This window comes from Centruroides vittatus, unplaced genomic scaffold, assembly GCF_030686945.1.
Source record: "Centruroides vittatus isolate TY-2023 unplaced genomic scaffold, ASM3068694v2 contig_1476, whole genome shotgun sequence".
NCBI classification, from domain to species: Eukaryota; Metazoa; Arthropoda; class Arachnida; order Scorpiones; family Buthidae; genus Centruroides; species Centruroides vittatus.
In genome coordinates, this window is record NW_027120915.1 from 566,661 (window position 1) to 579,532 (window position 12,872).

The 12,872-nt window shown below is 21.5% G+C and overlaps 1 protein-coding gene across 1 annotated transcript in view; it reads left to right on the forward strand.

Annotated features, from left to right (window-relative positions):
* The window catches only part of LOC136968416 (uncharacterized), a 42,480-nt gene that overhangs the window by 9,854 nt on the left and 19,754 nt on the right, over positions 1 to 12,872 (forward strand). Inside the window, exon 2 of the mRNA XM_067262437.1 lies at positions 10,977 to 11,031. The gene's annotated coding sequence lies outside the window, so the exon portion shown is untranslated. The remainder of the gene's footprint in view (positions 1 to 10,976; positions 11,032 to 12,872) is intronic.

The following is a 12,872-nucleotide window of genomic DNA, read 5'->3' on the forward strand; positions in this document are numbered from 1 at the left end:
CTCCTTCTTTGAATCAGAATATTTATTAAAATTTCCAATTTAATGTTAACTTTATAAGTATTTTTCTGTATCAGTTTTTCTTATCCATGTTTAAATTTACTATTAAAAGAAACCGCATTTCAAAACTATTCATAGGTTGTCTTCCCATATTACAATGAATTCATAGGCAATTTTAAACGTTGATATTATTATAACAATATATTTTATTCAATAAATGTTAACATTTATCGTAAAATGTTTTGTTTTATGAAGTGAGTTAATACTTTAGGTCATATATTAAAAAAAAAACAAGAATATTTGAAATAAAACGTTCTTTCTCGTTATAACACTAATCCGAATGATGTTGAATATAATTATTATTATATAAATTAAACTGTCTTTTCCTCGCGAAATTCAAATATTTTCGTTAAAATATTTTGAGATTTTCTATTTTAATTACTAAATTAGCTGACATGTATTATTTAATTTTTTGTTATTAACTTTCTCTTAATAAAACAGTATTATTTAGTAGCAATAAACAACTAAAATTTTTTGTAAGGCTACAGTTTCTCTTGGGTTATATTGCTCACTTCAAATCAAATGTTTTCCATTATAGTGAATCTGATTCTCAATAGAGTCAATAAACATACGTCAAATATAGAAAATGAATTCAAACTCAAAGTATTTGTGACTAATCGAGATTCTTTATAACGAAACACTGTCACGAAGAAGGATTCTTTATTGCAGGGTGCCACTGATTCTTCATTGCAGTGTCTTTAAGGTGTCAATGGTATTAATACAATATGGTTTACATAAATATTTTAACGTATCCGTTAGCTTTATAATAAATAAAGATATTTTAAACCCTAAAACTCTTCCCATGTGCACAGCCTTGAAATAATTAGAAATACTCAAATCCGTTGACACTGAAAATTTAAAATAAAAAATAAATGCAATGCAATTATCAATAAATATTATAAGCGAACTTCTCTCCATAAAAAATTTTAAAAAATGTAAAAGTACTCAAAAATAATATTTAGTTAATTCATTTCGAATACTTTTCTGTATATATTATATACTATATAATTGCATAACCATATAATATTTATTTCAGTAATATTGTTAAACAATAATTTGCTTTTGTTAAATAGTTTAACAACAATCGTAAGAGTGATATAAACATCTCTTAGGATTTAGTATCTGCCATTAACACAGAATTTCACATATATTTACCTGTATTATTTCATGGTGAATTGAGAAGGTTGAACGAAGATCGTTGCAGGCTTGTCAACGGAACAATAATTTTAAATAAAGATATTGCTCTCTTTCCATGCTTCAATTAGTGTAATTCTGACTTATTTAATTCAATTTTACTATTTAAATTTTTATTTATTAACATTATACAAAATTACTATTTAAATTTTTTAAAATGGTAAAGAAGTTAAATAAGTTATTTAACTTTTATATTGTCAAAACAAATTAATTCTTCATCACTTTTTATGTTATAAATTTCTATAGAAATTGAATTAATATATTATACAGTAAAAGACGATAATTTAACATTTCATATCATATATAATATCGTTAACTTTAAAATTCTGAAAAAAACTTCGTTATAGTTAACTTTCTCTATATAAAGAGATATAATACAGTATGTAAAAATGATCTGATAATAATAAAAATACTATTTCTGTTTATTAAAATTATTCAGTTATGAATTATATTAATGAATTATGATTGGTAATTTGTGGATAGTTTTCAAATTATGCATATCTTGACTTAGTTATTAAAATTATTATCTCTTGATGATGTAACTTGAATGATGACGCTTCATTAAGCGTCATCATTCAAGTTACATCATTATCGCAAATGAAGAGACTATAGCTTTTACAGTACATCATACGCCTATTTTCTTAAAGATATTTATTTTTAATAGAAACAAACTTCCAATTTCAGAACGAAAAAAATGTTTTTTTCGAAACTTTATTATTATATGCTGAACTATTTTCACTATTGACAAAGAATTACTTATTATATTTTAAAGAATTTTATCAAATTTTCTAAAACCATGAAGAATTTGCTATTATTCGAACATAGAAATATGCAAATATGAACATTTTTCGTGTAAATTTAATCGTATTTATATCAACAATAAAAGTTCAATATAAAAAAATTTAATTAATTAATATATAAATACTACAGTTAATCAACATTGGTCTAAATTAATTTTTTTAAATTTTGTTTGATGCAATTGAATTATTATCACTTTTTAATTTAGTGAACTTAAAGTTAAAAATAAAAGACATTTCTGTGGTTTCTATAGATTAGATGCGGTAAACATAAGGCGAAAACGCAAAATAAATGCTTTGTAATCAGAAAAAGTGGCATTTCTAAATTAATGCAAAAACTCGTATAATATATATTGTACTGTACTGTACAGTACACCTACTTTTTCCACGCCTAAGAAAGCCCTTCATGACTTTTCTAATGCCCTCGGCGTGCCCTTTTTAATGACTTTTAATCTTGCCCTTTGTGATTTCGGAAACAACTGGGTGATGAGGGGACTGAGTCGACATATTCGACACACGAAAAGTTCCTAAATCGCTTCATCAGGACTGGAATCAGGCTGTCTCAGAGTGATAGGTTGACACCCTTCCTTTCTTGGCTATGCCGACGTTTTATTGTATATATATATATATAAAGTTATATATTATTTGTTTTGATATTAATTTTATACAGTATTTTATTATTTTTAAAATACATTTATAACATTCAAAACGATAAGAATAATTCTACATCAAATAAGAAAACAATTACGAAAATTTAAAAATATCGAAAGAAATATATAATTATATCTTAATGTCGATATGGCTTAATAGTAAATGAAAGAATTTATAGTAATTTCGATAATCTGTAATTTTTTTTTTTATATCTAATACTTAGAACAATAGAAATTCTGTACATTTGTTTAGTGAAACACAACAGTAACAAATTATAGTCGTATATAACATATCAAATTCCAACTGAAAGAAGTAAAACAAATTTTCTTTAATCACTGAAATAGTTAGACGTTATTTTACTGAAGTAAATTGTTCGGAACAATTAATATCTAAAATTGAAAACAATGGCATTAAAGTTTGTAGACATTATATTTTTTTAGTGAATTCTTTTACAAAACTTTTTTAGATGTTAAACTTAATTTGCTGATCTTATCATTAAGCCAACTGTTTAATTTTATAAACTAAAAGTTTATAAATTTAAGACATTAATATTGCTTAATTACACATACATTTTACCTCTTAATTAAATACAAATGAATATATTTTAACTTGAATACAAATTACATTTTACGTTTTTTTTGTATTGGATTTAAAACAAAATTTAAACAATAATTCAACAACGATTAAATTATATCTCAAATTTAAGTAATTTTAACATTAATTATTAAATGTCCCACTAAAAGTCAACGTGTAATTTTCAGTATTGTAATTACTGTAATTTCATATTCGTGATTTAATTGAAAACTGATATTCATTGAAACTAAACACCGTACGTGTTCTTTCATCAATAACAACTATTTTTGTTTAAATATTTATTTAATTAATGTTAAAATAAATTATTATGAAAAATTAAGATAATTGTTTTGAAATTTTTCTATTTTAATCGAAAAATAATTATAGTCATAATAAATGTTTTTTTTTATTTTGAAAATAACTTCTGATGTAATTTATTTCGAAGTAAATTGTAAGACGTTGCGCATAATGCGCTTTATATAAGTTTATTGTAATTTGATATAATAATAATCGTAACAAATCAACATTTTCTAAAAAGTATCAAGATGAAAAAACTGTTAAAAAATAATTTATCATTTCTTTACTTTATCTTTAATACATATGTAAAGGAATAATCAATTAATGAATCAATGAATCATTGATAAATCAATCCATAATAATTAGAGAAGTATTGTTTGCATTTATCAAATATTCTAATCCGAATTTGATTTTAAGTTCAGATGTCCAAAATCAGTATGTTATATAACAATTATGAAGTAAATATCATGCTATTTATACAGTATAAATAGCAATATATTATCATATTGTTATGAATTAATTATAAAGATATATATGTGTATATAGATTGTTGTTACGTAACTACTTTATTAATACTTTTATATTTACTTAATAGCAAGTATAAATTATATTTATAATGAATTTAATTTTTTTTTTCGTTAATAGTAATCAGAATTATTTGTTTCTAGAGTTTAGATAAGAATCAGTTTTTTCAGAACGGTTTATCTGTACGATCTAATGAAAAGAAATTATCTGATAATTTGATTTTTGATCTAAACTATAATTATTATTTTATATTATATATAAAAATTAGTTATTGAATCATTAATAAAACAAATAAAAGGTAGCTATCGTTAAATAAAGAATGAAAAGATAAATTATAAAACGTGTATATTAATAACTATTGAATTATATTTATAAATATTTTATAAATAATTTACTATTAATTTTCTCTACTGTTTTGTAAGTATTTGACCTCTTACTAATCTGCGGATCGTTATAAATTAACTATCGTAAAAAGTCAAAGAATAAATGTCAATATGAATAAAATTATTTAAATTTTTTTAAATAAGAAAAATAAGTAATACATTTGATAATAAAAAATATTATTTATTTTTCTTATAAATTTGAAAAACTTGCATAATTATTATTAATAGTTGAGATTTTATATTATTATTTTTATTGGGTTAATATTTTTTACAAATTACACTTTTTTAAAATTTAATTATCGTTACTCAAGCATACATTTATTCGATTAAAATATTTGATTTTATAACTTATTTTTGTGTAGTAATTCTTACTTTGCTTTTTTTATAACATCTTAAGGATTTACTGGATTTGTAGCGATGATATCTACTTGGAACTTACAATTGGAAAGAATAAATTTATAATTAAGTTTCTTTAATGTACGTAAAAACTATTCTGAAATTTAACCTTAAACAAATTAAGAATTGAAAAATAAAACAAATTTTGTTTTGTTTACGGGAACAGATTAAAATACAGTTTCAATTTACTCAAGTATTTTCTTCAATGTTTTGACAAAAACAATATATAATATTATTAAGTAGATATATATTATTCTTTATTTCTCATTACTTTTCTAATTTACAACTGGCAATGTAAATATAAACAGATTAAATGTCTATGGTTGATTTTAACTTTGTAATCGCTAATGTAATCAATATTTATCAATTTTGACAAATTTTCGTAATAATTAAAATAATCTGTATAACTTTCAGATTATTTTCAATTTAAAATTTATTTAATGTAAATGTTATTTAACTTTAATTAGTTTTCTTCTGTTTAAGACGCTATTTTCAAAGCTAATTATTACAAATTTTTAATTTACTTCATTAAACATTTTTCAACTTCTAATTATTATCATTTATGCCTATTAATACGGTTCTTCTCCATCACACAAAAGGATCTACCTTTCTGATATTCACTAATTAATACTTTTAATCCAAAACCTCTCCAAATACAAATCGCAATCTCACAGGAGCTTGCAAATCTGAAGAATCGCTGCTATATAAAATATTAAATCAGTACAGCTATGATTTGAATAATTACATGCTTAAAGATTAATGTGTCAGCTTTTTAGTAAAATTAATTTAACTTGTATTAACTTTAATTATGAAGATATGCTATCACATATATGCAACTAAATTAAGACTAAGGTTATTAAGTAAATCTTAATCAAATGGTCTCACTTTATACGAAGGCTAACGTTTAAAGTTTAAAATAAAAGTTTAGATGTTAAACAAACTTTAAAATTTTGTTTAGATTTAATGCTTTTTAGAATAAACAACATATAACATCAAATAGGAAGATGGGTTGTTATGTGTAGATGTTAAATATTTAATCAATCTTTCTCAGTCATATTATTATTGTAGATTATTTGCCTTTTCAAAAAGTTTAACCTTTACGTTTGGTTAAAATTTCAGATATAAACATTCAAATTTTGGCAAATTTTCTACAATTTTTACATATCTCATCAAATAAATAAGCTTTATTGATTTGTTGCATCCGTCGTATTATTGATTTAAGAAGGAAAAAAAAGAAATAATCTTCAAAAATTTGAAGAAATGATAAACGATGCAATTATCCATTCATTTGAATATAGAAATAATGAGAAAATAAACAAAACATATCTATTGTTTGTTGCTATTATTTATATCGTTACTTTTGCTCTTGATTACGAGACTAATAATGTAGCAAATGTTTCCTCTTGTTAATAATATAAATTCTCTTGTTTTCCTAATGAAACATATGTCTAACTTATGACAAAAATAATTATAACATCGCTATTATTGAATAATTAGAGAAATAGGAGGAAGTGTAGAAATGCTACGTTTTCATCATCTTACTTCATTAAGCAGACCTCAACAGCAAAGTAAAAACAATTATTTTTTTTCAGTTAATCGGAATAATTTATTAACTTTTTAGAAGATAAACTTAAAAAGAAGGTTTCGAACAAATTAATTTCTGGATTGCATGTTCGTCTAGTCAACCGTTAGATCATTAATTTAATAAAATTTTGACCGCGTGATTATAGAAATTATTAAAATAAATTTGATTATTTTCTGTTATTAAATTAAATAGAGGCTAATAGATGATGTATTTGTCGGTTTTAACTCTTAGGAAGAATTGCTTAAGAATATTTTCAAGAAGATGAGGATCATTTTCTATAAACTCATTTATGAAAATTCTAGCAAGTGTATCTGTGGAAATAAAATATTTTGTAAATATATAACGTTTATAAATTTATTTATAAATAACGGAAAAAATATCTATTTTTTTCTTTTCTTTATTTTTTATTATAACTAATTTTTAAGTAAAAAAATAAATAAATAATTATATGTAAAATGTTCGTCATAAGACCATCGTTAAAAACGGATAATTCTTAAATTTCTCTTCAAATTTATTCCATTTGACATTTAAAATTACTGTAGTTGATTGGATAACTTGAACTAAGTTTCCGTGTGAACCTAAAAATTTAAGCACGAATCCAATCCAAGTGTTTATAATTTTCGTAAGGTTGTTCGAATTTGGACAACCTTATAAAAATTATAAACACTTAGATTGCAACTTTATACTATTCCTCGCCAACACTGACTTCAATGAGGATTAATTTTGAATGAGAAATTTGAAATTGGTAATAAAGTTTAATAGAAACTTAACGAAATTCAAAAATTTTACTTATATAAGTTTATAATGCTTATTTAAATTATATAAATTTTATTTCGATCTGAAAATTTTCTTGTAAAGAAATAAACTATAAGAATGTTTTATTTATTGTGACTATTTCAACAAGTTTATCTTCTAATAAATTTAACATATATTCTATCACTAATCAGTCTGCAGACAGATTTCTTTTAATGTACTGTACCATAATATATTTAAAAAGGGATTTTTCTTTATATTTCACAGATTAAAAGTTGATCGGATAAAATAAGTTGTCGTAATTGATTTGGATCTATCGTCACATCAAATTAATTATAAATATTGTCAGGTTACATTCAATTTATAATTTATCTCACGATTTTTATTAAATAACTATTTCTTACATTGTATAATTTTCTTATTACGTATTTGTTTGGACATAGGAAATGTCTTAGCGACAGTTTATTCAACGAATTGTTAAAAGAAAATGAACATAAATTTGTTTCTCTTCTCGAAAATTGCCAATTTTATTTCTTATGATCATTCGGCGAATAAAAAGTTAATTTTTTTTTATCTAATCTTCCGCGAGGAACTTTAAATCTCGGATACAAACCGGCAAAGTGTCATTTCCAGGAGAGAAACGAATTCGGAAAATTACTAATGTCAACAGCAAATAAAACTAAAATATGGGAACGTACACAAAAATCTGCTTTTTAATTCTTATGATAAAAGTTTTATATGATGTTTTTTTAGTTAGAAATAACAAATAAATGATTTAAAATTTGTATAAAAATTGTTCTAAATTTTATAATTTCATTTATAAGAAAACAATTAATATTAAAATTTTTTAAAAATTTTACTTTACTGTAAAAATACGATTTTTAATTAATAAATATTAATTTTTTTAAAATGAAAATAGTAGTAACAATATATATTGAAAATTTTTCATACCATAAACATCATTTAAAGATTAAGTTTAATTTAAAAAAAAATTGAATATAGTAGTTAAATTACGACGATAAGTTAAGAATAAGAGTGATATATTAAATTAAATTATATTTTATATAATAATAATAAATACATTACAAATTAAATACTAATAACATAGCAAAATTCTTGAATTTTGAACTCAAAATTAATTTCCATATTATTAAAAATTAGTTTACTTTACTTTATAGATTTAGTAAAATATTTTAAGAATTTAAGGATCTTCAATGAATTTAATCAACTTCGATTTAAATTTGTATTTCACTTTTTCGTTAAATTAATTTTCAATTTGGTTATTTAATGTAATTAATTAAAACTCGCTTAATAATAATAATAATAATAATAATAATTAAATAATGTTTTACTGATCTTATTTAATTAAATTAAATAAGATCAGTAAAACATTATTTAATTATTATTATTATTATTAAGCGAGTATTCGGATTTATTTCGAAATACGATTAATACTTATTTGATTTATTAAATTATTGGAATATAGTTGCTCAAATATCTCATTTAAAGAGTGTAAATTAATCTACAGATGTAAAATTCGCAATTTAATTGAGAAAAATTAAATATTTATCCTCTGTTGACTAGAAAAGTAATAATTTATGTATAAAAGTAAATTTTAAATTATATAATATATCGTTATTTCCCATAAATAATTTAATTTAGCAATACAGCAATTTGAATATTACATATGTATATATATATATATATATATATATATAATATTTATTCAATTACTGATACTGATAAATGATACTATCAAACGACAATGATATCGATAATAAATGAATCTCGTTAACTGCTGGTTATATTTATATGAAATATTATTTTAATGATTGAATTTAATTTCATAATTTTATTCAATAATTTACATGAATATAATAAAGTTTTAAATTCGAATTCTTATTAAATAATAATCAAAAATATTTTCTGTTTATTACTCTTTATAAAAAAGAAAGACTCAGAACATTAAATTGTGAATCTTATCGAAGAGACTGGATTACAATTTAAATTTAAAATTGATACAAATATGTGATGTTGTATTTTTGATATAAATTATAAGATATTGACTTTCTTTAGCGAAATCACTTAATCGCAGGTAAATTTACTTTGTACTATGATTTTCCACAGACGAAATCTATTATTATATTTGTTATCAGTGAATGTTTCCCATCTCCAGCCATAGTTTCTATATCATCGAATAAAACTTCAAACTTTAACTCTATCTATTAATTAATTTATTAAATAAAATATATTTCGTCTGTTTTATGAGTAAATAAGAAAATTTGATCAAAATTTTGAAAAGACGACTACGAAAGCAATGTTGAATTCTATAAGTTATAAAAATGAAACTTGTAAAATTCTACGTTAATTCTAAAATAATTTTAATAATAATAAGAAAAACTTAAAGAAAGTTAATAAGCAAAAATTGTTTTAACATTTAAATTTCAGCAACATCAAACAGATTTAAAAAATCAAGTCATTTTAATCTTTATTATCTCGTGAATTCTAAGACGGCTTTTAACTAGATTTTCTACTCTTTTCCGAAATAAATCTGTTCTCCGAATTCGTTTCAATATATATATAATTTCTTTTAAAATTTAAAATATAATATAAAAACAATAATTGTAATAATAACAAATCGCATGCGATGGTATAAATTTTTAAAAGTAAAGAAGATATTTTAATTAATCGGATTAAAGACTAAAGTAATATTATTTATTTTTAATACTTTAAAAACTAAATTATAATTCTTGTAACACACGCCGAAATTCATCAAAAGTTTTAAGAACGTTATGAATAAATAATATATTTTTTATTATTTAAATTTGATTAAAAATTCTGATTTTATCCTCTTAATAATTCTTATTTTTTTTAAATATTACAATTATAAATTTTTCTTCGTAGAATAATTTTTAAACAATAATATCTGCTTATAAAAGTTTATTTGTGAGAGGCGTGGAAATTGCAAATATTTCTAGCAACCTACGTTAAGAGTAACTAAAATTAATTCGATTAATTATCGAGATAAGTAGATGACAAAATATCATCTGCAATAAGCATAGTTCTAAAGAGTAAATTTTGAAATTTAATTCTTCTAATCAAGACGTTGATAATTCAATTAGACATAACAAGATCGCATTGTTATGAAAATATATATATTATTGTAAACAGTAGAATGTTTGTGTCAACCGCCGAAAGGCATTTCATTCAAAATTTCCAAGTAGAAAAGTGATAATCAACGAATTCAAACGAAGTTATTCACATTTCATTCAAAAGAAATTAAAGGTCATTTCATTAAATATACAAAATCAAATATTTATTTATCTATTAATTATAATTATAAAACCTAATTTATTTTTAGAAATATTTTACTGAAGAAAATTAACAATATTACAAATGTTAATTTGCTCCATTCTCGGTTATCAATTAAATAAAAATTAACTATGGAATAAATTCATTGAGATTCAAATATTTTTGATTATTTTTCAAATATATAATTAATTTCTTACATTTATATAAAAAAGTTTTGAGTTTAATTTAATATTAATTTTATAAACTTAAAATTAAAATAATCTTCGAAGTTATAAATATTTCACTTTGGTATTTCCACTGCAAATAACTTTAATATTTTGAAATTTTGTTGATTAGACAAAGAAAAAATATTTAAAATAAGATTTTTTGAATTTCATTTTTCTTTTGGTTTTCTAATTAATTTATTATTTTAATTGAAAATAAATTTATAAAAAGAAAAATTTTTTATTCTAGTGCCGTGCTTCGTGGAGCTTCTTAGATTCGAGGTCTTCTCTGTCAATCTTCAAAAGTCTGTATTTAATTAAAATTTTATAATAATTTCTGTTAATTATAAATTATTTTAAATATGATATTAACGTTTTTATTCTTAATTTCTTAATAAAGCTATATTTCTTTTAATTACCATCAAAATTATTTCTAAAAATTTCATTATAAAATGTGAAAGCGTCAGTTATACGATAATTTATATAATTTAATATTAAGAATAAAAATGATCTCGATTTATATATAAACTATATATAAGGTTACTTTTAGCATAAAATTATAAGAAAAAACATTTCAAAAATTTAATTAATATCAATTATTTAATTCCTTATATTTATTATCATGTAGAGACATTTAATAATAAAATAAAATATATAAAAAATTTAATTAAATTTATAAAAATTAAGAAAATTTAGTTAATGAGTAATAATTACGAATAAAAACGCCTGGATAATCGAATTTTCCGATTAATGAAACGATGTTTATAATAAAAAGTGTATTGATAATTATGTATGGTAATTTTTAATTTATAAACAAAATTAATTAATTATATTTAATTGTTTTTAAGTTAATGATATAGATATTATTATGTAGAATTAATTTATTTCATAAGCCATTTTTAACAAATAATATTAAAAATGTAATTAAAAAATAAAATCATCTCGACAAATTGAATAGAAATTTATTTATAACTTAAATTAAAAGTTTTTACTTTTTAAATATCTTATTTGAAATTATCATGTAGAGCATTCATTAAAAATTTTGTTTTAAGTGTATCAAAATTATGAAATTATTAATAAGATTTTTATGACTTCTAATTTAAAATTTTTTTCATATCTTTGTCATTTTATCAGTTATTAACTGATTTACTATTATGATATGTTTAGCTTAATTTACATTTTAAAGTATTTTCAGCTGATTTAAAATGTACACCTAAATTATCCCTCTGACAAATAGAAAATGCCTTTCAAATATGTGGTACATTATGAACATATAACAGAGAGGAAATGGAATTATTCCGGCTTGACAATAGCTATTATTAGAAATGATTATGATAAAAGCAGATTATACAAAGCTAATCTCAAATAAATACAATATCTAGATTAATAATGTAATCAAAATTGAATGAAATTGTTCTTTGAATATTTTATGCATCGTGTCTGCGCAGTATATAGAATAAATAGCGGCCATAGCATATTTTTTAAGTTAGTTATGAGAGATTAAGTAAAATTACACGGAAATTTATTTTTCCTTATATTTAAATTAGAGATGATCGAATCAATAATAATTAAGTAATCTTCGTTAAAGCGTATATTATTTAATAGTTAAGTTCCTAAAACTTTTTAAAATAATATTTCTTCTTTATAAATTTCTGAGGTTATTATATTTTCCCACTATTCGCTGAAGATATCTTAAGTATATAAATTTAAATATTTTCTAAATTTAGCATACATATTTTAAAATTTATTTACATTGAACCAAAGGACATCATCTAAAAATATCAAAGATAGAATGTAGTTGTTTATATGAAAGTCTTTTGTATTATTTAACATTCAAAAACGGTTCACATTTTGTTGAATAAATTGTCGTAAATAAAGGAAAATGTCTTTAAATAAATCAGAAATATTCGTGCATTGAGTTTTATTATTCATCATAGGCAGATGACCAAGGAGTTTGAATTCTCTAGCCGGATTGTCGTAATATTTCAAGATTCCGGTTTGAGTTTTGTTCTCAATTTTTCACATATACTGGTCTACCTGTTGCAACTCGAACCTATCATAGGTATGTGCAACTGAGTCCACCCATACTGTTTATTGAGATCTGATACTTTGCAAAGCAAACCTTTATACTTAAACTTTCAAAGTA